Consider the following 24,780-nt stretch of genomic DNA (forward strand, 5'->3'; position numbering starts at 1 on the left):
AGTTCCGGGGAGCCCGCTCGCAGTTTAGAGGGAACATTGCTCTGCACCTTGTTGGGATATTTTATTGATAATGACCTATACCTGATGTCAAAACTCAGGTTCTCTTCTTCAAAGCGCTGTAAGAGTTTTGACTGACAGCTGTTATAGACTTGAGCACCGTGCTCGACAAAAAGATACGCCCATCCCTCCCGCTAATTGAGTTATTTTGCCCATTTGTTGTCTGAGTGAGGGAAATTCTGTAAATCAAGAGGAGTCGATGTGTTCTGAAAGATGAAACGTTAAGGATTACAATAAACACTGCTTTGATGCCATACAAGCAAACCACACACTCATGATTCCAAATGTGCACTTAACATTTCCATATTTGAAAACTCCTGTTATTTACAGAATCAACATTTATGATCGCTATGTTTGATCCACAGTTGTCCTATGTTTGATCTGAGTTGTCCTGAACAGTATGTCCTTTTGTGAAGAAAATTAGCTCCAGAACAAGCACTTGAATGCATAGATGGTAGAACATGGCACTTGCAATGCCAGGGTTGTGTGTTCAAATCCCACGGGGGACCAGTATGAACAAATATGGAAATGTATTGACTGACTACTGTAAGTCGCTCTGGATAAGAGTGTCTGCTAAATTACGTAAATGTGCCGGTCTATTCTACATGCACCAAAATGACAATCTGTGTGTTCAAAGTGCCTTTCAAAAGCCTAACACTGTAAGATTGTGTTTTATAACTTAGCTAGCAATAGAATAAGCTTTCGAGTTATGCCCACCTGACCCAGATTGTGTAAACAGCAAAAGTAGTTGTGTGATGGTGGGGATGCAGGGCTGTGTACCAAGCAAAAGACTACAAGTGTGTTTTCTTCAGTTCCTCAAAGTTAGGAGAGCTCAAAAAAGCACCTTATAGTGGAAGGCTCTATACCCTTGAGCCATAAAAATGCATTTAAAATTACCTATGAACTCTGCACAGTTTGGAGAGGTTGGTGGCCACTTAGACCTCTCACTCATACTCTTGTAATCATATATTCTATTTTATCTTGCACCTAAACTAACATTACAATGAATATTCTTATTATGTTACTGAATGTGTCCAGAGTACTTTCAGATTCCGTTATTGACAAATGCTGGGAAAACTACAGCAAATGTAGAATGCACATAAAATTCAGTCTTGTGTCAGGTGAACTGTTGTGTCCTCCACTTTCATCTGATCATTTCTTCACAATCTCCAAAAGTGTTCTCTTTCAATTGTTACCATGTGCTTTTTATAGTTTGAAACATTTCAATTTGGCCCCATCCAAATAGGCCAAATTCTGCGAGTGTAATCACACTCTCTGAAAGCTATTTTATGACCGCAACCTAATACTTGTTAGTCAGAGTTGATCAGATTATATACCGCTGATACATAGCCTATACTGCTGAGTGTGACACTTTCATGGATTGATTGAGATGTCATTGATTGACAGTTGTGATCATATAATATGATTAATTGACATGTTTGTGCTTTGCTTGAGTTTTATAATGCAAAGTTCAAGTATCAAGTATTTTAATCATATAGACTTGATACTATCAGTCACTATCAGAAACATTTACAACTGCAATTAAGTTTTACTATCTTTTTTTATTTTTTATATTTTTTTTACCTCAAACGATCTTGTCGTAAGGTTGCTAGCCAGCACTGCTAGCAGCTTATGGAAATTAGCAGTTACTTCTAGGGAGGTTGCTAGCTAGCAGGTTAGCATAAACTAGCACTAACTAAATGTCTAAATGACAGGTAGAAAAACATTCATAACCATGATCAAATCAAATCAAATCAAATTTTATTTGTCACATACACATGGTTAGCAGATGTTAATGCGAGTGTAGCGAAATGCTTGTGCTTCTAGTTCCGACAATGCAGTAATAACGAGCAAGTAATCTAACTAACAATTCCAAAAAAAACTACTGTCTTATACACAGTGTAAGGGGATAAAGAATATGTACATAAGGATATATGAATGAGTGATGGTACAGAGCAGCATAGGCAAGATACAGTAGATGATATCGAGTACAGTATATACATATGAGATAAGTATGTAAACCAAGTGGCATAGTTAAAGTGGCTAGTGATACATGTATTACATAAGGATGCAGTCGATGATATAGAGTACAGTATCAACGTATGCATATGAGATGAACAATGTAGGGTAAGTAACATTATATAAGGTAGCATTGTTTAAAGTGGCTAGTGATATATTTACATCATTTCCCATCAATTCCCATGATTAAAGTGGCTGGAGTAGAGTCAGTGTCATTGACAGTGTGTTGGCAGTAGCCACTCAATGTTAGTGGTGGCTGTTTAACAGTCTGATGGCCTTGAGATAGAAGCTGTTTTTCAGTCTCTCGGTCCCAGCTTTGATGCACCTGTACTGACCTCGCCTTCTGGATGACAGCGGGGTGAACAGGCAGTGGCTCGGGTGGTTGATGTCCTTGATGATCTTTATGGCCTTCCTGTAGCATCGGGTGGTGTAGGTGTCCTGGAGGGCAGGTAGTTTGCCCCGGTGATGCGTTGTGCAGACCTCACTACCCTCTGGAGAGCCTTACGGTTGAGGGCGGTGCAGTTGCCATACCAGGCGGTGATACAGCCCGCCAGGATGCTCTCGATTGTGCATCTGTAGAAGTTTGTGAGTGCTTTTGGTGACAAGCTGAATTTCTTCAGCCTCCTGAGGTTGAAGAGGCGCTGCTGCGCCTTCCTCACGATGCTGTCTGTGTGAGTGGACCAATTCAGTTTGTCTGTGATGTGTATGCCGAGGAACTTAAAACTTGCTACCCTCTCCACTACTGTTCCATCGATGTGGATGGGGGTGTTCCCTCTGCTGTTTCCTGAAGTCCACAATCATCTCCTTAGTTTTGTTGACGTTGAGTGTGAGGTTATTTTCCTGACACCACACTCCGAGGGCCCTCACCTCCTCCCTGTAGGCCGTCTCGTCGTTGTTGGTAATCAAGCCTACCACTGTTGTGTCGTCCGCAAACTTGATGATTGAGTTGGAGGCGTGCATGGCCACGCAGTCGTGGGTGAACAGGGAGTACAGGAGGGGCTCAGAACGCACCCTTGTGGGGCCCCAGTGTTGAGGATCAGCGGGGAGGAGATGTTGTTGCCTACCCTCACCACCTGGGGGCGGCCCGTCAGGAAGTCCAGTACCCAGTTGCACAGGGCGGGGTCGAGACCCAGGGTCTCGAGCTTGATGACGAGCTTGAGGGTACTATGGTGTTGAATGCCGAGCTGTAGTCGATGAACAGCATTCTCACATAGGTATTCCTCTTGTCCAGATGGGTTAGGGCAGTGTGCAGTGTGGTTGAGATTGCATCGTCTGTGGACCTATTTGGGCGGTAAGCAAATTGGAGTGGGTCAAGGGTGTCAGGTAGGGTGGAGGTGATATGGTCCTTGACTAGTCTCTCAAAGCACTTCATGATGACGGATGTGAGTGCTACGGGGCGGTAGTCGTTTAGCTCAGTTACCATAGCTTTCTTGGGAACAGGAACAATGGTGGCCCTCTTGAAGCATGTGGGAACAGCAGACTGGTATAGGGATTGGTTGAATATGTCCGTAAACACACCGGCCAGCTGGTCTGCGCATGCTCTGAGGGCGCGGCTGGGGATGCCGTCTGGGCCTGCAGCCTTGCGAGGGTTAACACGTTTAAATGTCTTACTCACTTCGGCTGCAGTGAAGGAGAGACCGCATGATTCCGTTGCAGGCCGTGTCAGTGGCACTGTATTGTCCTCAAAGCGGGCAAAAAAGTTATTTAGTCTGCCTGGGAGCAAGACATCCTGGTCCGTGACTGGGCTGGGTTTCTTCCTGTAGTCCGTGATTGACTGTAGACCCTGCCACATACCTCTTGTGTCTGAGCCGTTGAATTGAGATTCTACTTTGTCTCTGTACTGGCGCTTAGCTTGTTTGATAGCCTTGCGGAGGGAATAGCTGCACTGTTTGTATTCAGTCATGTTACCAGACACCTTGCCCTGATTAAAAGCAGTGGTTCGTGCCTTCAGTTTCACACGAATGCTGCCATCAATCCACGGTTTCTGGTTAGGGAATGTTTTAATCGTTGCTATGGGAACGACATCTTCAACGCACGTTCTAATGAACTCGCACACCGTATCAGCGTATTCGTCAATGTTGTTGTCTGACGCAATACGAAACATCTCCCAGTCCACGTGATGGAAGCAGTCTTGGAGTGTGGAGTCAGCTTGGTCGGACCAGCGTTGGACAGACCTCAGCGTGGGACTTCTTGTTTTAGTTTCTGTCTGTAGGCAGGGATCAACAAAATGGAGTCGTGGTCAGCTTTTCCGAAAGGGGGCGGGGCAGGGCCTTATATGCGTCGCGGAAGTTAGAGTAACAATGATCCAGGGTCTTTCCACCCCTGGTTGCGCAATCAATATGCTGATAAAATTTAGGGAGTCTTGTTTTCAGATTAGCCTTGTTAAAATCCCCAGCTACAATGAATGCAGCCTCCGGATAAATCGTTTCCAGTTTGCAGAGAGTTAAATAAAGTTCGTTCAGAGCCATCGATGTGTCTGCTTGGGGGGGGATATATACGGCTGTGATTATAATCGAAGAGAATTCTCTTGGTAGGTAATGCGGTCTACATTTGATTGTGAGGAATTCTAAATCAGGTGAACAGAAGGATTTGAGTTCCTGTATGTTTCCTTCATCACACCATGTCACGTTGGCCATAAGGCCCCCGCCCGTCTTCTTACCAGAGAGATGTTTGTTTCTGTCGGCGCGATGCGTGGAGAAACCCGCTGGCTGCACCGCTTCGGATTGCGTCTCTCCAGTTAGCCATGTTTCCGTGAAGCAGAGAACGTTACAGTCTCTGATGTCCCTCTGGAATGCTACCCTTGCTCGGATTTCATCAACCTTGTTGTCAAGAGACTGGACATTGGCAAGAAGAATGCTGGGGAGTGGTGCACGATGTGCCCGTCTCCGGAGTCTGACCAGAAGACCGCTTCGTTTCCCTCTTTTTCTGAGTCGTTTTTTTTTTGGTCGCTGCATGTGATCCACTCGGTTACACTGGTTGTAAGGCAGAACTCAGGATCCGCATCGCGAAAAACATATTCTTGGTCGTACTGATGGTGAGTTGACGCTGATCTTATATTCAGTAGTTCTTCTCGGGTGTATGTAAAGAAACCTAAGATGACCTGGGGTACTAGTGTAAGAAATAACACGTAAAAAAACAAAAAACTGCATAGTTTCCTAGGAACGCGAAGCGAGGCGGCCATCTCTGTCGGCGCCGGAAGTACCACGGTGGCGAGTTGCCCCCAACACAATCATCCAACATATTAATACTTTACTCAAAAAGTATCTATATTTTTTTAATCTAAAGACATGGATTATTTATCTCAAGGTTTTCCTACTTGTATATATTTGTTTCTACTTATATGCTCTTGCTCATTTTTGGTTGATAAAGAGCAGTGGAAGCTAGGGAAAGTGTTGGAAAAATAATTTGTGGTTTTAATGTGAATTAAAGGGGAGGCAGTTACCCCAGGGGGCTAGTACCCCCTAAAACACTATGACATTATACAAATGTTATCCAGTTCCACTCCCTAGAGGGGAAAAGTTTGTTTTCTGTCCTCAGATATGGAAAGTTGGGAAAGCCTGTTTTCAGATGAAGAGAGAGGTCCCAAAGAATGTCCCAAGAGACTAAGGGTATATCTTATATTCCATGGGTTATACAGTGCCTTCAGAAAGTATTCATACCCCTTAACTTTTTCCACATTTTGTTTCGTTACAGCCAGAATTTAAAATGGATTAAATTTAGATTTATTTGTCACTGGCCTACACACAATACCCCAAAATGTCATAGTGGAATTGTGTTTTTCTGAATTTTCACAAATTAATAACAAATGAAAAGCTGAAATGTCTTGAGTCCCTAAGTATTCAATCTCTTTGTTATGCCAAGCCTAAATAACTTCAGGAGTAAAAAGGAGTACTTAACAAGCCACATAATAAGTTGCATGGAGTCACTTTGTGTGTAATAATAGTGTTTAACTCTGAATGACTACCTCATCTCTGTAGCACACACATACAATTATCTGTAAGGTCCCTCAGTCGAGCAGTGAAATTTAAAAACAGATTTAACCAAATGAACAGGGAGGTTTTCCAATGCCTCTCAACGAGGTGCACCTATTGGTAGATGGGTAAAAATTAAAAAAGCAGACATTGAATATGCCTTTGAGGATGGTGAAGTTATGGGGAAAATCCAATACAACACATTACTGAGTACCACTCTCCATATCTTCAAGCATAGTGTTGACTGCATCATGTTATGGGTATGCTTGTCATCACTGGGGAGTTTTTCATGGTAAAAAAATAAACAAAATGGAGCTAAGAACAGGCAAAATCCTAGAGGAAAACCTGGTTCAGTCTGCTTGACACCAGACAATGGTAGATGGATTCACCCTTAAGCAGGACAATAACCTTAAACACATGGCCATTTCTACACTGGAGTTGCTTACCAAGAAGACAGTGAATGTTCCTGAGTGGCAGAGATACCATTTTGACTGAAATCTGCTTGAAGATCTATGGCAAGACCTGAAAATGGCTGTCTAGCCATGATCAACAACCAACTTGACAGAGCGTGAAGAATTTTGAAAATAATAAATGGGCAAATGTTTCACAATCCAGGTGTAGAAAGCTCTTAGAGAGACTTACCGCTGTAATCGTTGCCAAAGGTGCTTCTACAAAGTATTGACCCATGAGTGTGAATACTTATGCAAATGAGATATTTCTGTATTTCATTTTGAATAAATGTGCAAACCATTCTAAAAACTTGTTTTCGCTTTATCATTGTGGGGTATTGTGTGTAGAAAAATATATATTTCATTGTTTTGGAATTCAGGCTGTAACACGACAAAATGTGGAATAAGTCAAAAGGTAGGAATACAGTGTCTTGCAAAAGTATTCACGCTCCTTGTCACGTCCTGACCTTAGTTCCATTTTTATGTCTCTATTTTGGTTTGGTCGGGGCGTAAGTTGGGGTGGGCATTCTATGTTTTCTTTTCTATGCGTTTGGCCTGGTATGGTTCCCAATCAGAGGCAGCTGTCTACCGTTGTCTCTGATTGAGAACCATACTTAGGTAGCCTTTTCCCACCTGGTGTTTGTGGGTAGTTGTTTCCTGTTTTGTGTTTTCACCTTTCAGGACTGTTTCGATTTTCATTTCTTACATTCACTTTGTTATTTTGTATTTTTGTGTTCTATGATAGTAAATAATTATGGACACTTACTGCGCTGCGTTTTGGTCCGATCCTTCCTACTCCTCATCCGATGAAGACGAAGATCGTTACACTCCTTGACGGTTTTCCAACTTTGTTGCATTACAACCTGGAATTTAAGTGGATTTTTATTTGGATTTCATTTAATGGACATACACAAAATAGTACAAATTGGAGAAGTGAAATAAAATAAAAAAACAGAAAAGTGGTGGGTGCATATCTATTCACCCCCTTTGCTATGAAGCCCCTAAATGAGATCTGGTGCAACCAATTACCTTCAGAAGTCACATAATTAGTTAAATAATGTCCACCTGCGTGCAATCTAAGTGTTACATGATCTGTCACATGATCTCAGTATATATACACCTGCTCTGAAAGGCCCCAGAGTCTGCAACACCACTAAGCAAGGGGCACCACCAAACAAGTGACACTATAAAGACCGAGGAGCTCTCCAGCTCTCCAAACAGGTCAGGGACAAAGTTGGGGAGAAGTACAGATCAGGGTTGGGTTATACAAAAATATCCGAAACTTTGAGCATCCCACAGAGCAACATTAAATCCTTTATTAAAAAATTGAAAGAATATGGCATCATAACAAACCTGACAAGAGAGGGCTGCCCACCAACACTCACGGACCAGGCAAGGAGGGCATTAATCAGAGAGGCAACAAAGAGACCAAAGATAAACCTGAAGGAGCTGAAAAGCTCCACTGCAAAGATTGGAGTAACTGTCCATAGGACCACTTGAAGACGTACACTCCACAGAGCTTGGCTTTACGGAAGTGGCCAGAGAAAAATAAGCAAACACGTTTCTACCAGCTCTTTTATTGGATTGTCAATCTCTCTCAGTATATCAGCTATTTATTTTTTACAGTCTTTTACGTAAACATGGGGGGCCAAATGAAACCACTTTGGGGAACCCTGGCTTACAGTATGATTGCAGTACTGGCCTTATGGCCATTATGTCATCTGAAGCAGACAATAGCTAAACTCATTGTTTACATGTTGAGCTATATGTTTTCAATTTAAAATGATACCAGTAGACAATGTATATGAGGCAAACCATATAATAGATTTTGTACATACCTTTTAAGTGCTGACATGTACAATTGTTTAGTGCAAATACAACCCTTATAATTTAGGTACAGTATGATAGTAAGGAAATTAGGCTACAGGACATGAGCATTAGAGGTTACATTTTATGAGGTTAATTTTATTTGACTTCATTTGATTAATGTTGCTTGCAAAATTATTGCAGTTGTTCCCATAGATCACATGTGTAAAACTCAATCTACCGAGGTTTTTGCTCCTCCTTGACACTTGATAATTAATGAATTAAGGTGACTAATTCAGAAATTAGTAAGGAACTCCCCTCACCTGGTTGTCTAGGGCTTAATTGAAAGGAAAAACTAAAACCCGCAGACACTCAGCCCTCCGTGGAATGCGTTTGACACCCCTGCCATAGATAGATAGTACATTGTTGCTGTATGTATCGCTGACCCTGGATAAGCTAGCGACTGGTCTAACACAGCTAACCTTTTAGGTAAACAATATGCTGTTTTTATTAACATTTTGTTGGCTTTATAATAGTGAGATAAATGTAACTAGCTAGTAGCTAGCTAGTTAGTTATACCTAGGTAGCTTACAAGGTTAGCTGACTTTTCTAAAAACAAACCTCATTGGGGCTAGCTACTTCTTGTCCCTCGTGCTAGCCTTTACAGTCAAATATCCCCTCTTGCTGCAGCTTTAGCTCACAGAGAAATTTCGGGAAATGTTTTGTCACCAGTGGTTGTTTTTTTAAAACATTTTTTTGTTCTCACTGTTGCTCCTTTGGAATGAATCTGTTGAGCACCTTTGGAGCTTCGCCCAAGCAAGGCATTCGATTGGTTTGAAGTGTTGCAAGGCATCACTGATTTACACTGGGTTCCGACCCCTCTTTAGCTGATTCTGCCATTGAACATCCCCAGGCTTCCTGTTTTAGGGTAGCCTGGTTCAGGACGAGGCTACCCATCAGCTAACAGCGTCATGTTGATTGTCAGCTAGCCAGACACAAATCAAATTGAAGTTGTCACATGCTTCATAAACAACAGGCGAGACTAACCGTGAAATGCTTATTTAAGGATCCTTTTCCAACAATGCTGAGTTAAAGATAAAAAAATGTCATGAAATCGTGACACAAGGAATAAATACACTGTGAATACTGAATAACAATGACGAGTAAAAAATATCATGGCTTTATACAGAGAGTACCAGTACAGAGTCGATGTGTAGGGGTACAAGGTAATTGAGGTAGCTATGTACAGTGCCTTCATAAAGTATTCATACCCTTTGAATTACTCCACATTTTGCTGTGTTACAGCCTGAATTCAAATTGGAATAAATAAATACAAATCTCACCCATCTACACATTATACCCCATAATGAAAAAGTGAAAACAACAAGTTTTTCAAAACGTGTATTAAAATGAAATATATCATTTACATAAGTATTAACACCGCTGAGTCAATACAATAACAATTTTTATAAAACACTAATATACCTTGATTAAATAAGTATTCAATACATGTTAGAAACACCTTTGGCAGCAATTACAGCTGTGAGTCTTTCTGGGTAAGTCTCTAAGAACTTTGCACACCTGGATTGTACAATATTTGCACATTATTCTTTGTAAAATTCTTCAAGATTTAAATATTGAAAAAGCCAAGCTGATTCAAATCTCTATCTAGTTCACACAGGAACATTCAATGTGGTCTTGGTAAGTAACTCCAGGGTATATTTGGCCTTGTGTTTTAGGTTAATGTTCTTCTGAAAGGTGCATTTTTCTTCCAGTGTCTGTTGGAAAGCAGACTGAACCAGGTTTTTCTTTCGAATTTTGCCTGTGCTTAGCTCTATTCCGTTTATTTTTATCCTAAAATACTCCCTAGTCATTGTTGATGACAAGCATACCCATAACATGATGCAGCCAACGCCATACTTGAAAATATTAAGAGTGGTACTCAGTTATGTATTCTGTTGGATTTGTCCCAACCATAACACTTGATTTTCAGGACATAAAGTAAATTTCTTTACCACATTTTTTGCAGTTTTACTTTAGTGCCTTACTGCAAACAGCATGCATGTTTTGGAATAATTGTATTCTTTACAGGCTACTTTCTTTTCACTCTGCCATTTAGGTTAGTATTGTGGAGTAACTACAATGTTGTTGAGCCATCCTCAGTTGTCTCCTATCACAGGCATTAAACTCTGTAACTGTTTTAAAGTCACCATTGGCCTCATGGTGAAATCCCTGAGCTGTTTCCTTCCTCTCCAGCATCTGAGTTAGGAAGGACACCTGTGCCTTTGTAGCGACTAGATGTATTGATACACCATTTAAAGTGTCATTAATAACTTCACCAAACTTAAATCACATCTGCTTTTATTTTTACCCATTTAAGAATAGTTGCCCTTCTTTGCGAGGCATTGGAAAACCTCCCTGGTCTTTGTGGTTGAATCTGTGTTTGCAATTCACTGCTCGACTGACGGACCTTACAGATAATTGTATGTGTGGGGTGACTAGTCAACAGGATAGATAATAGACAGTAGCAGCAGCGTATGTGTGTGTGTGTGTGTGTGTGTTGTCAGTATGCATGTTTGCACGTGTGTGTGTGGGCATATGGGCCGTACTCACCATCCTTTGTAGTGCCTTGCGGTAGGGTGCCTTTCAGTTGCCTTGCCAAGCGGTGATACAGCCAGTCAAGATGCTCTCAATGGTGCAGCTGTATAACTTTTTGAGGATCTGAGGATCGTCGTAACCCTCTTCACAGCTTGATGCTCCTTTTCAATCAATATCAAGGGCCTTAATTTGTATGCTGGTGACATGATGACCGGAGCTTAGCTGCCAATTGTCAAATAAAAATGTAGTTATCCATCATCTCATCAAACCCTCTACACTGTGTCTGCGAGCTGTTGGATAGAGCACGCTTGACAAGACCTGAGTGGGCACATTTGCTGTTTATCGCAGAATCTATTGCCAAAACCACCGACAGAGATAAAAATGAGATGGAACTTGCATTTTTTATTCTGTAAATGAAAAGTTTTCCAAACAAAGTACTTTTCATGTGCACTACATCATTACACACTGCGTGACGTTCAGAAGAAGCCACTTTGATGGAATCTCACCTCGACTGGTAAAATGTACATCTTTTTTTTCGTGCGAATATTATAATATTTGCTTGAAAGTCTTTCAACAAATTGATAGAGACCTCGCTACTAACGTTGTTCTGCACTCGAATCTATGTCAGTATCTTCATTGTGTATAGCTGTGGGAGAGGAAGGCGTTTTGTACTTTATGACAGAGTCAGTTCAAATTTCACTAAACAAACAAGGCAAATTCAAACAGCTCGTAATGTTGGGCAAAATGATTTTGACTCTAATTATGAAGACCCTCTCATTATGAACTTCCTGGCAGATGTTGAAAACAAACATGCCCTCATGTAGTACACAGACAGATATAAAAGTTATATTTCGTCTATACATTTACCTTTTCCTAGTTTGGTTTTGCGTGCCAGTGTGTGTATGTGGGTGCATAGGGGTAAGTTCAACACATGGACATGCACAAGAGCCTGTGTCTCAATATCCCATGCCAATTCTACCAGGCACAGGTCCAAACATTCCTCCCTATTGTTCTTAGGGAAATGTACTGCCTACCTAATGGGGCAACTGATGAGCAACTGGAGAAATGTGCAAGCATGTGAATACGGTATTGTTGCCATGCTGAGGAGTTGCTGTTGATCTGAGTGACTCCTGTCTGGCACGCGATGTGGGCTAAAAGGGAAAAAAAAGACCTGAGCTGTCTGACTGAGTCCCGAGCCACACCCACTTCACTGACGTTATTACAGTTACTCTGGGTAGATGCAAACAGAGATATACCACCCTCAGCTCCCCAGAGATATATAGTAACACCAGGTCTGTCGGACAATACAGAGAAAAATGACCAAAGTATAATAATCCTCACTTGTTCTTTTTACTGTCCTGGTTTATATACAATTCAGGACAGGAAAGGAAGCCCATAGTCCCATATCACCTTTTAAGCAAATGTATGCAATAGGGTCAAAAATAGATGCCTTGAGTTATTGTAGTATGATCAAGATGCTCATCCTTCGTTGATTGTTTCCCCCCGTTGGCTTAGCTGTCAAAGTAATTTGTTACCTAAGAATTGAAACCATTACATAATGGAGACTGGGATAATGCCCATTGTGTCTCAATAAGGTCGAGACCCATGATTAGTGCCTACGGAGACCGGGTAGAATGGGATTCTAACGGAACTGGTGTCTGGCCCCATGGCAATACAACTTGGTCACCAGTCTTCACGGGGATGCGTGTTCTTACGAGACACCAGAGACAACTAGCATGTTTCTCTCTGTCGGTGATCATTAGCAGAGTGACAGAGCAACAATGGAGGATACTGTCTTTCTGTTACTGTTTTATGTAATAGTGGGAGGGTCGGCGGAGCAGGTGTCTTGTTTGTCCATTTTCCCTGTATGCTGATTCAGGACAGGTGGCATTTACATATTACAAGCAGGACCTGTGTTCTAGCTTTTAGGGCACAATTATGATGTACAGTGCATTCGGGAAGTATTCAGACCACTTGAAGTTTTCCACATTTTACTAGACTTTTTATTTTGTATTACAAATAAAGAACAGAAATACCTTATTTACATAAAAATTCAGACCCTTTGCTATGAGACTCGAAATTTAGCTCGGCGTATCCTGTTTCCATTGATCATGAGATGTTTCTACAACTTGACTGGAGTCCACCTGGGGTAAATTTTATTTGTTGGACATGATTTGGAAAGACACACACTTGTTTATATACAGTCCCACAGTTGACAGTGCATGTCAGAACAAAAACCAAGCCATGAGGTCGAAGGAATTGTCCGTAGAGCTCTGAGACTGTGTCTAGGCACAGATCTGGGGAAGCGTAAAAAACAACTTCTTTAGCATTAAAGGTCCCCAAGAACACAGTAGCCTCCGTCATTCTTAAATGGAAGAAGTTTGGAAACACCAACACCATTCCTAGAGCTGGCTGCCCGGCCAAACTGAGCAATCGGAGGAGAAGGGCCTTGGTCAGGGAGGTGACAAAAACCCTGATGGTCACTCTGACAGAGCTCTAGAGTTCCTCTGTGGAGATGGGAGAACCTTCCAGAAGGACAACCATCTCTGCAGCACTCCATCAATCAGGCCAGACAAAAGCCACTCCTCAGTAAAAGTCCCTTGACAACCCGCTTGGAGTTTGCCAAAATTCACCTAAAGACTCTCAGACCATCAGAAACAAAATTATCTTTGGCCTGAATGCCAAGCGTTGCATCTGGAGGAAGCATGGCGCCATCCCTATGGTGATGCATGGTGGTGGCAGCATCCTGCTGCGAGGTTGTTTTTCAGGGGCAAGGACTGGGAGACTAGTCAGGATCGAGGGAAAGATGAATGGTGCAAAGTACAGAGAGATCATTGATGAAAACCTGCTCCAGAGAGCTCAGGACCACAGACTGGGCGAAGGTTCACCTTCCAATAGGACAATGACCCTAAGCACACAGCATAGACAACGCAGAATTAAGCTTCAGGACAAGTCTGCGATTGTCCTAGAGTGGCCCAGCCAGGGCCCAAACTTGAACCCAATCAAACATCTCTGAAAAGACCTGAAAATAAAAAAAGACCTCCCCATCCAACCTGTAAGAGCTTGAGAGGATCTGCCCTTGACCAGCACAAAAACATCCTGTGGCGTACTGCATTAGCATCAAATAGCCCCCGCGATATGCAAATGTTCAGGGAAGTTAGGAACCAATATACACAGGCAGTTAGGAATGCAAAGGCTAGCTTTTACAAATAGAAATTTGCATCCTGTAGCACACACTACAAAAATTCTGGGACACTGTCCATGGAGTCCATGGAGTCCATGGAGAATAAGAGCACCACCTCCCACCTGCCCACTGCACTGAGGCTAGGAAACACTGTCACCACCGACAAATCCACAGTAATTGAGAATTTCAATAAGCATTTTTCTACGGCTGGCCATGCTTTCCACCTGGCTACCCCTACCCAGGTCAACAGCTCTGTACCCACCACAGCAACTTGCCCAAGCCTCCCTCATTTCTTCTTCACCCAAATCCAGATAGCTGATGTTCTGAAAGAGCTGCTAAATCTGGACCCCTACAAATCAGCTGGGCTAGACAATCTGGGCCCTCACTCTTTTAAAATTATCCGCAGCAATTGTTGCAACCCCTATTACTAGCCTGTTCAACCTCTCTTTCGTATCGTCTGAGATCCCCAAAGATTGGAAAGCTGCCGCAGGCATCCCCCTCTTCAAAGGGGGAGACACTCTAGACCCAAAGTGTTACAGACCTAAATCTATCCTACCCTGCCAAGTTAACAAACAGATCACTGACCATTTAGAATCCCACAGTACCTTCTCCGCTATGCTATCTGGTTTCCAAGCTGGTCATGGGTGCACCTCAGCCACGCTCAAGGTCCTAAACAATATCATAACCGCCATTGATAAAAGACAATACTGTGCAGCCGTACTCATCGCCCTGGCCAAGGCTTTTGACTCTGTCAATCACCACATTCTTATTGGCAAACTCAACAGCCTTGGTATCTCAAATGACTTCCACGCCTGATTCACCAACTACTTCGCAGACAGAGTTCAGTTTGTCAAATCGGAGGGCCTGTTGTCCAGAAGTCTGACAGTCTTGAAGGGGGTGCCACAGGGTTCAATTCTCGGGCTGACTCTTTTCTCTGTATACATCACTGTTGTCGCTCTTGCTGCTGGTGATTCTCTGATCTACCTCTACGCAGACGACACCATTCTGTATACCTCCGGCCCTTCTTTGGACACTGTGTTAACTAACCTCCAGGCAAGCTTCAATGCCATACAACTCTCCTTCCGTGGCCTCCAACTGCTCTTAAATGCAAGTAAAACTAAATGCATGCTATTCAACTGATCGCTGCCTGCACCTGCCCGCCCATCCAGCATCACTACTCTGGACGGTTCTGACTTAGAACATGAGGACAACTACAAATACCTAGGTGTCTGGTTAGACTGTAAACTCTCTTTCCAGACTTATATTAAGCAACTCCAATCCAAAATTAAATCTAGAATCGGCTTTCGATTTCGCAACAAAGCATCCTTTACTCATGCTGCCAAACATATCCTTGTAAAACTGATTATCCTACCGATCCTTGACTTCGGCGATGTCATTTACAAAATAGCCTTCAACACTCTACTCAGCAAATTGGATGCAGTCTATCACAGTGCCATCCGTTTTGTCACCAAAGCCCCATATACTACCCACCACTGCGACCTGTATGCTCTTGTTGGCTGGCCCTCGCTTTATATTCATCGCCAAACCCACTGGCTCCAGGTCATCTATAAGTCTTTGCTAGGTAAAGCCCCGCCTTATCTCAGCTCACTGGTCACCATAGCAGCACCCACCCGTAGCACGCTCTCCAGCAGGTATATTTCACTGGTCACCCCCAAAGCCAATTCCTCTTTGGCCGGCTTTCCTTCCAATTCTCTGCTGCCAATGACTGGAAAGAATTGCAAAAATAACTGAAGCTGGAGGCTCATATCTCCCTCACTAAATTTAAGCATCAGCTGTCAGAGCAGCTTACAGATCATTGCACCTGTACATAGCCCATCTGTAAATAGCCCATCCAACTACCTCATCCCCTTATTGTTTTTTTATCTCCTTTGCACCCCAGTATCTCTACTTGCACATTCATCTTCTGCACATCTATCACTCCAGTGTTTAATTGCTATATTGTAATTATTAGCAACTATGGCCTATTTATTGCCTTACCTCCCAAATCTTTCCTCATTTGCACACACTCTATTGTGTAATTGACTCTACGTTTGTTTATTCCATGTGTAACTCCGTGTTGTTGTTCATGTCACACTGCTTTGCTTTGTCTTGGCCAGGTCGCAGTTGTCAATGAGAACTTGTTCCCAACTGGTTTACCTGGTTAAATAAAGATGAAATAAAAAATTAAATAAAACATCTGCAGAGAAGAATGGGAGAAACTCCCCAAATACAGGTGTGCCAAGCTTGTATCATCATACCCAATAAGACTCAAGGCTGCAATCGCTGCCAAAGGTTTTTCACAAAACTGAGTAAATGCTCTGAATAGTTATGTAAACGTGATATTTCCGTAGAATTTTTTTTAATACATTTGCAAAAAGAAAATCTTATTTTTTTCCCCATGTCATTATGGGGTATTTTTTGTAGATATGATGAATGGAAAAATAACAATGTAATACATTTTAGAATAAGGCCGTAACGCAACAAACTTTGGAAAAAGTCAAGGGGTCTGAATACTTCCCGAATGCTCTGTAACTTCGTCCAGGCTTGCAAAAGTGGGACAAGGACAGGAGACTTTTGTTCTTTCATTCGTGTTTTTGTTAAGATCCTTTTAACTGTTATATTTAAGGAAAGTCTAACTGATGTAAAAACGGTTTGGGTTTGAAGTCAACATAACTTGAATAGGTGAGGTGTGTATTGTGTTTACATGTTTTACAACCATTGAATGTAACAATGGAATATATCCAATTCCCTGCCCTTTTATGATGTCATCCTGAGTGGGTGAAATGGCCTAGTTTGATGTCTGAATGTTATGTAAAAGGTGTGATCCAGCACTGACAGAATGTACAGTATCAGTCAAAAGTTTGAACACACCTACTCATTAAAGGGTTATTCTTTCTTTTTACTATTTTCTTCATTGTAGAAAATGTTTGACTGGTACTGTACGTCTTTCCCTAAAAATCAGGAAGTATTCCTTATGTTTCAGTGGATAGCTTTCCATTCGTAGAGGTCTGTGTCAGTGCCAGTACAAAAAAAAATAAACTAATGGCATAGACCCCAATTCATACAGCGTGCCTGTTTATTAGTACATTTGCATGGTGAATACATGCACCCCTTCAAATGAGTAGATTCGGCTATTTCAGCCACACCCGTTGCTGACAGGTGAATAAAATTAAGCACACAGGCATGCAATTTCCATAGACAAACATAGGCAGTAGAATTGCCTTACTGAAGAGCTCAGTGACTTTCAACCAGTGGAGGCTGGTGACTTGTAAAACGAGGAGGATGGGAGACCCACGGTATAGGTGTGGAACGCACGGGCATGTTACAGTGTTTCAAAAATCATCAAAGATTAATTATTTTAACCTAAAGCATTTAATAAAGTACAATATTATGGGGAATGAGAGGGCTATTTACACTGTTTTGGGAAGGGATCACAGCAGTGACTGAAAGAGGGTATGAGGCATGAGTCGAGGTGTTCAGAGGCTTGACTTCAGTGCAGGGCAGGATTTGACTGGGAAGACAAAAAACAATAACATAACACATTACACAGTTAGACAAAATAGCTAAGAATGAGTTTAGTCCAAGCAAGGAGTAAAATCCTTGATGTGTAATAATGTGATTGTGTTTGCGCATTTGATTGACTCTACATGCAGTAATGAGAGAAAATTGATAGGGGTGCTCACAGTGCTTGGAGAGGAAACATTAAATGTAACCGTGGATGAGCGGGCACATGAGACGTGGCTTCAGTTCATGTCAGAAGAGAGTTGACAATGGTAGTGGAGTGGAGATCACTTCTTAAATCAGGGAACAGGAGGGGACTTAGCTGGAAATACAAATAGCAGATACATTCCATTACAGCTACGCCATCGTAGGTTTGAACAACGAGTTTGTCCATGAAGTCAGACAAAGACTGTGCATCTCGCCCACTTGACTCATCAAAGTAGCCCAAGAAACGTTCCTGAATAAAGCCCTGATCATCCACATACCTGACGATAACTGACAACGGCAAGCAGACTGGTGGCAACCAGAGTTGGGGGGGCAAATTTTACCCCCTGGGGCACAGAGTTGTTTCTTATCTGTTTACCTAACTAGGAAAACTCTGGACCCTATAAGGTCCCTAATCAGGTCACATGGTTTTCAAAAACGGAGAAAAAAACTATCAAACTGCAGCAACCTTATACTTGTTCATATGAATTATATTTAGACTAGATTAGGTCGGGGATGACACTACCCAGACACAGAGACAACTGATAGACAATAGAACTCACAGGGCTGAGCTTGCTTTATGCATGTTTGCATCATGCAGGCCTATGCAACTGCAGGCCTTGTAAAAAATGTACTTACATCTGTCATCAATATTATGTTAACTGATTCATTCCAGTTAAATATGTTGGATTGAAAACGTATAGGCAGCCTAGCCAGCCCAATTCTGAATAAAAAACTCATTTGACCACATTCACATTCTCTCCAGACACACAAATGGACTACAACTACATAACATTACCAATTAGTTACCCTGACCAAATGGACAGCGCACATAGGCTGTATGCAGCTGCTATTATTTGTAGCCTACAGACGTTGATCAGACTGAAAAATGGTCTAGTTTTCATCCCATACAGCAGGTCAAATCTCGATGTTTAGGTGTAGCCTAGGCTGCTGCAACATTTATTCATTTATTGTGTCACAATTTTGATTGTGTCTGTTCAGAGTGATTATGTGTTATCATCTTTGCTAAATAAATACCGGAGGAAAGGGGAAAGCCTACTGGATGATGCGATGAAAGCTATCACATCTTTTAAGATGGAGCAATGGAAGCTATCAAATATTTAAAAGGATAATGCGATGTAAGCTATCAAATCATTCTAAATGATCCCAGCAAAGACAGTAGAAAGTTCCATATGTTCAGCAAGTAAAGCATCGTAACGTGCAATTACCACTATAAGCTCCTTGTGGTTGCACTTGTTAGTTAGCGGAACATTCCCTCTCATTGTGCCCTCTAAAAGCCAATTATCGCATGCCCCAAAACTCAGTGATATTGATAAGCTGCTTGAGAACATCCCTGTTTCTTCTTAATTTCTCGTTGTGTTGCGCATTTTGAATATGCAGACCTTCGTCGTGATCGATGCGGCTTTTCCCCAGAAGCATGAATCTAATATGCTCCCTGCTTTTGTTTTGCCGTTTAGCTGAATGATCGATGTTCTTCAGGTCACTGTACCCCTCTTTTGCCCAAGGCTCAGACTTTCCAAAAATACAGGCGGATTGATGAAAGGCTCCCTGTTAACCAGCTATACTTTTGATACCAATAGGTATTGAATGCCCTCACCTTTTCATCTTTCTTCATGAAACTGATCTCAGGTAGATCTTCGGTTTTAATTCGCACCATTTCCGTGTACCCCAGAGAACGAAAGGGGTTCAGCAAAAAGTCAACAACATTTGATTAAGGTGCACACTCGAGCTGGTTAGCTAATTAGTTAGCTATTGCTAACAGTACTTGTTCCTGAAGTTAGCAAGGCAAATTTAAATAAATTGCACTAACTGGACACAAAAATAAAGTTATAAAACCAAGAAAACAATGTGTAATCTACCTTCTTCTCTAACTAATTTGAAATGAATAATATTTTTTAAATGCTCAACTCTCACTTTTCAATCTCTATCCAATAATGTCACCAACTCACCAAGATTATCAACACATAGAACCCCCCTTCCATGAATGAGATCACCATGCACACTGCCAAGCATCGGCTGGAGTGGTGTAAAGCTCGCCGCCATTGGACTCTGGAGCAGTGGAAATATGTTCTCTGGAGTGATGAATCACTCTTCACCATCTGGCAGTCCGATGGACGAATCTGGATTTGGCAGATGCCAGAAGAACGCTACCTGACCCGAAGCATAGTGCCAACTGTAAAGTTTGGTGGAGGATGAATTGTGGTCTGGGGCTGTTTAATGGCTCGGACTAGGCCCATTAGTTATAGGGAAGGGAAATCTTAACGCTGCAGCATACAATAACATTCTAGACGACTTTTTGCTTCCAAATTTGTGGCAACAGTTTTGGGAAGGCCCTTTGCTGTTTCAGCATGACAATGCCCCATGCACAAAGCAAGGTCCATACAGAAATAGTTTGTCAACATTGGAACTTGACTGGAATGCACAGAGCCCTGATCTCAATGCCATGGAACACATTTTTGGTATGAATTGGAACGCCGACTGCAAGCGAGGCCTAATTGCCCAACATCAGTGCCTGACCTCACTAATGTTCTTGTGGCTGAAAGCAAGTCCCTGCAACAATGTTCCAACATCTAGTGGAAAGCCTTCCCAGAAGAGTGGAGGCTATTACAGCAGCAAAGGGGAGACCAACTCCCTTTTAATGTCCATGATTTTGGAATGAGATGTTTGACGAGCAGGTGTCCACATACTTTTGGTCATGTAGTGCACCTTCTATCATATTGAGAAACAAATGTATTTTGAAATACTGTACTTTTTATCTCCAAGGACTCACTACCAGTCATCTACCAGTCATAAAAACAACTTCATCATTCCCGGAAAGAAGTGCAAACAATTGCATGTTAAAGGAAAGGAGATTAGCTACAGTGGCAGTAATGACGTTTACATTTTCAGTGTTTACTGCATGCTCGTAAAGATAATGACTTTACTACAGTATGTGTTGTAAAAAATGTCTTCACCTGATCTTATGCAGTAAACAACTGAGACAGTTCTGCACTGCCAAAGCGGACTCTCTCTCCTCTGTTGTCATCCTCCTAGATTATCTGCTGCCTTCGATACTGCAAATTATCAGATCCTCCTCCCCACCCTCTCAGGGCTGTGCATCTCAGGATCTGCACAATCCTGGATTGCATCCTACCTGGCAGGTCGCTCCTACCAAGTGGTGTGGCGGGGGATCTGTGTCTGCACCACATACTCTCACTACTGGTGTCCCCCAGGGATCAGGTCCAGGCCCTCTTCTCTTCTCTCTATACACACAAGTCACTCGGCACCATCATATCCTGATGATATCTCCTATCACTGCTATGCGGACTCAAGTACTTTTCTCCTTCCCCCCTTCTGCGTCACGCATCTCTGCATGCCTGGAAGACATCTCAGCTTGGATGTCAGTCTACCTACCACCTTAAGCTCAACCTCGACAAAACTGAGCTGCTCTTCCTCCCGGGTAAGGCCTGCCTGCTCTAAAGATTCTCCATCATGGTTGACAACTCCACGCTGTCCCCTTCCAAGAGTGGAAAGAACCTTGGTGTGACCATGGATGATACCCTGTCGTTCTGTACTTACATCAAAGCAGTGACTCGTTCCTGCAGGCTCATGCTCTACAAAGTCTGTAGAGTACGACCTTTCCTCACAGAGGAAGCGGCACAGGTCCTAATCCAGGCCCTTGTCATCTCCCATCTGGACTACTGCAACTCTCTGTTAGCCGTTCTACTCGCATGTGCCATCCATCAAACCCCTGCAACTTATCTACAATGCCACAGCCTGCCTGGTGTTCAACCTCCCCAAGTTCTCCCATGTCACTCCAATCCCCCGCATACAGTACTCCACTGACTTCCAGTCGAAGCTCAGTACTGCTTCAAGACCCTGGTGCTTACCTATGGAGCTGCAATGGAAACTGCCCCTTCCCTAACTTCAGGCTATGCTCAAAACCTACACCCCAACCTGAGGACTCTGTTCTACCATCTCTGGTCTCTTGTCCCTCCCACCTCTACAGGGGGTTAGCTCCCACTCAGCCAAGTCAAAACTCTTCTCTGTCCTGGAACCCAAATGGTGGAACAAGTTTCCCCATACTTCACTGATAACTACTTTATTGAAGGAAAATGTACTTACTAGGACTGTAGTTGTCTCACCTAGCTATCTTAAGATGAATGCACTATTTGTAAGTCTCGATAAGAGCATCTGCTAAATTACAAAAGTTTGAAATGTAATCTTATCGTGCAAATCAATCCCAGAACAACAGCAAAGAACCTTGTGAAGATGCTGGAGGAAACAGGTACAAAAGTATTTATATCCACAGTAAAACGAATCCTATATCGACATAACCTGAAAGACCGCTCAGCAAGGAAGAAGCCACTGCTCCAAAACCGCAGGAAATAAGCCAGACTACGGTTTGTAACTGCATATGGGGACAAATATTATACTTTTTGGAGAAATGTCCTCTGGTCTGATGAAACAAAAATATAACTGTTTGGTAATAATGACCATTGTTATGTTTGGTGGAAAAAGGGGGATGCTTGCAAGATGAAGAACACCATCCCAACGGTGAAGCACAGGGGTGGCAGCATCATGTTGTGGGGGGGCTTTGCTGCACGAGGGACTGGTGCACTTCACAAAATAGATGGCATCATGAGGAAATGATGTGGATATATTGAAGTAACATCTCAAGAGATCAGTTAAAGCTTGGTCGCAAATGGGTCTTCCAAATGGTTAATGACCCCAAGCATACTTCCAAAGTTGTGGCAAAATGGCTTAAGGACAACAAAGTCAAGGTATTAGAGTGGCCATCACAAAGCCCTGACCTCAATCCTATAGAAAATTTGTGTGCAGAATTGAAAAAGCATGTGCGAGCAAGGAGGCCTACAAACCTGACTCAGTTACACCAGCTTTGTCATGAGAAATGGGCCAAAATTCACCCAACTTATTGTGGGAAGCTTGTGGAAGGCTACCTGAGATGTTTGATCCACGTTAAACAATTTAAAGGCAATGCTACCAAATACTAATTGAGTGTATGTAAACTTCTGACCCACTGGGAATGTGATGAAATAAATCAAAGCTGAAATAAATCATTCTCTACTATTATTCTGACATTTCACATTCTTAAAATAAAATGTTGATCCTAACTGACCTAAAACAGGGAATTTTTACTAGGATTAAATGTCAGGAATGGTGAAAAACTGAGTTTAAATGTATTTAGCTAAGGTGTATGTAAACTTCCGACTTCAACTGTATGTATATCAAGGTCACTTAAATCGAGAGATAATCGGAACCTTAACTTGAGATAAAACAGGGTCATTGTACATTGATAAAAAACTATATCAGGGAGACACTTAATTTCTCAACTGCATTTACGTAATGCTACATTGTTTACAATTTGTGCCAACGAGAATTTCTGAAGTAATTTACTCATCTATCATCTGGTACTCTTTGAAGTGCAATAAAACCAACAATGCATCTATTATGGTGTGTGTGTGTGTGTTTTGAGAGAGGGAGAGCTACTATGTGATGACTGTATGTTTGTGTGTGTTGCTGTTTGTGAGTTAGCTAGTATGTCATGAGTGTGTGTGTGAGGGGCTTGTTAACTGTTTTCACAGCTGAGAACACCAGGGAGGCCTTTCCACACCTCCTGACAGCTGTGTTCTGCTCTGTCACGCTATGGAGGACGGCCCTAACACTGTTCTCTGCTACCCCTGCTGCACTGTTCTCCACCACCTACATCTATATTCCTCCCCTTCCATTTCTACTTTCTGGACCCTCTGTATTCATCGTCATCATCATCGTCTCCTCCACCTGTTTGTCCTCATCCTCCGCCTCTTTTGTCTTCCTGTGTATTCTGCTCCTTATCTTTATGTTTTTAGTTTTTTATCTATTTGGTACCTGTTCCCAAAGCCTAATTTAGAGGAGGTCACAGTGTACTCACAAAAATGAAAAAGAAAGAAATGCCCCTGTGTGTCCTTTTGGGCATAGATCTGACTGATTTCTAAGAGTGACAGGCCTATCAGGGCAATTCGTTTGGGTGTTCACACACTCTAAGCACAGTATACTGTTGATAGTGACACACAGTACACTTGATAGAGACTAAGTGCTGTTTTATAGATACATTCCAGATTTAAATAGCAGTCTGATATTACATGGGTGGAACAATAGCCCTTCACAAAGTGATGGCTTTCAGTGGAATGACTAATTGGTTGAAATGACTGAGTGATTACTGCTAATAGTAAAGTTCAACTGTCAATGTACGTCAGTGAAAAGAGGAAGAGGTGTTATCTCATGTATATCAATTATCAACTTGTCAAGGCACATTTCAAGGTAGTACCTGGAAAATAACTAGTCTGTAACTGATTATATCAGCTCCGTATGTGGAATCATGAGGAATTCTCCATTATTGTCTTTGCCATAGAGCAAGGAGTTAAATCAGAACTTTCTTCTGGTCATCACATGCATTTTCCTTGTACCCCATTCAACTTTGTTTCACTGCAAACATAGCTGCGGCTTGCAGCTTATTACCAGCTAAAACAACACCATTCTTAGAATGTATGCTTTGTCACGGAAATCCTTCACGGGCGGTCTTCAACCAGCCACATACGTTTGGTGGGACAGGGTTGCTCCTGCTTATCAAAAGGAGGCTGGGCTAGATAAGATGCAAGGTGTGCCATTGAACTTAACCACGTGGACATAAGAGCTGCAGGGTCTTCCTGGAACACTATTTGGACGACTCGAGGTGGTGAGGAGGTGTTGACTGAGATCTGTATAACCGTGCCAAGAGAGCAGTACAGGAAGCTACTGAGCCCGACAGCCATGGAACAAACGCAGATCAAATGGAGGTGATACTGTAGGAGAGGGTTGGGATTAGAGAAAGCAGTTTGAGGTGTGTGTATGTGTGAGTGCATTCAAAAGTATAGGAAGGAAACGTTTGGACTTCTTCATTGGTGGCCACCTTCAGACAATAGATGTTCTTCTTCTTCGTCTTGATGTTTTG

At 42.3% G+C, this 24,780-nt stretch overlaps 1 pseudogene; it reads left to right on the forward strand.

Annotated features, from left to right (window-relative positions):
• Positions 1-21,990, forward strand: part of LOC112227366 — a 41,814-nt pseudogene extending 19,824 nt beyond the window's left edge.
• Positions 21,991-24,780: the final 2,790 nt, after the last annotated feature.

Source organism: Oncorhynchus tshawytscha, linkage group LG28 (assembly GCF_018296145.1).
Source record: "Oncorhynchus tshawytscha isolate Ot180627B linkage group LG28, Otsh_v2.0, whole genome shotgun sequence".
Classification (NCBI taxonomy): domain Eukaryota; kingdom Metazoa; phylum Chordata; class Actinopteri; order Salmoniformes; family Salmonidae; genus Oncorhynchus; species Oncorhynchus tshawytscha.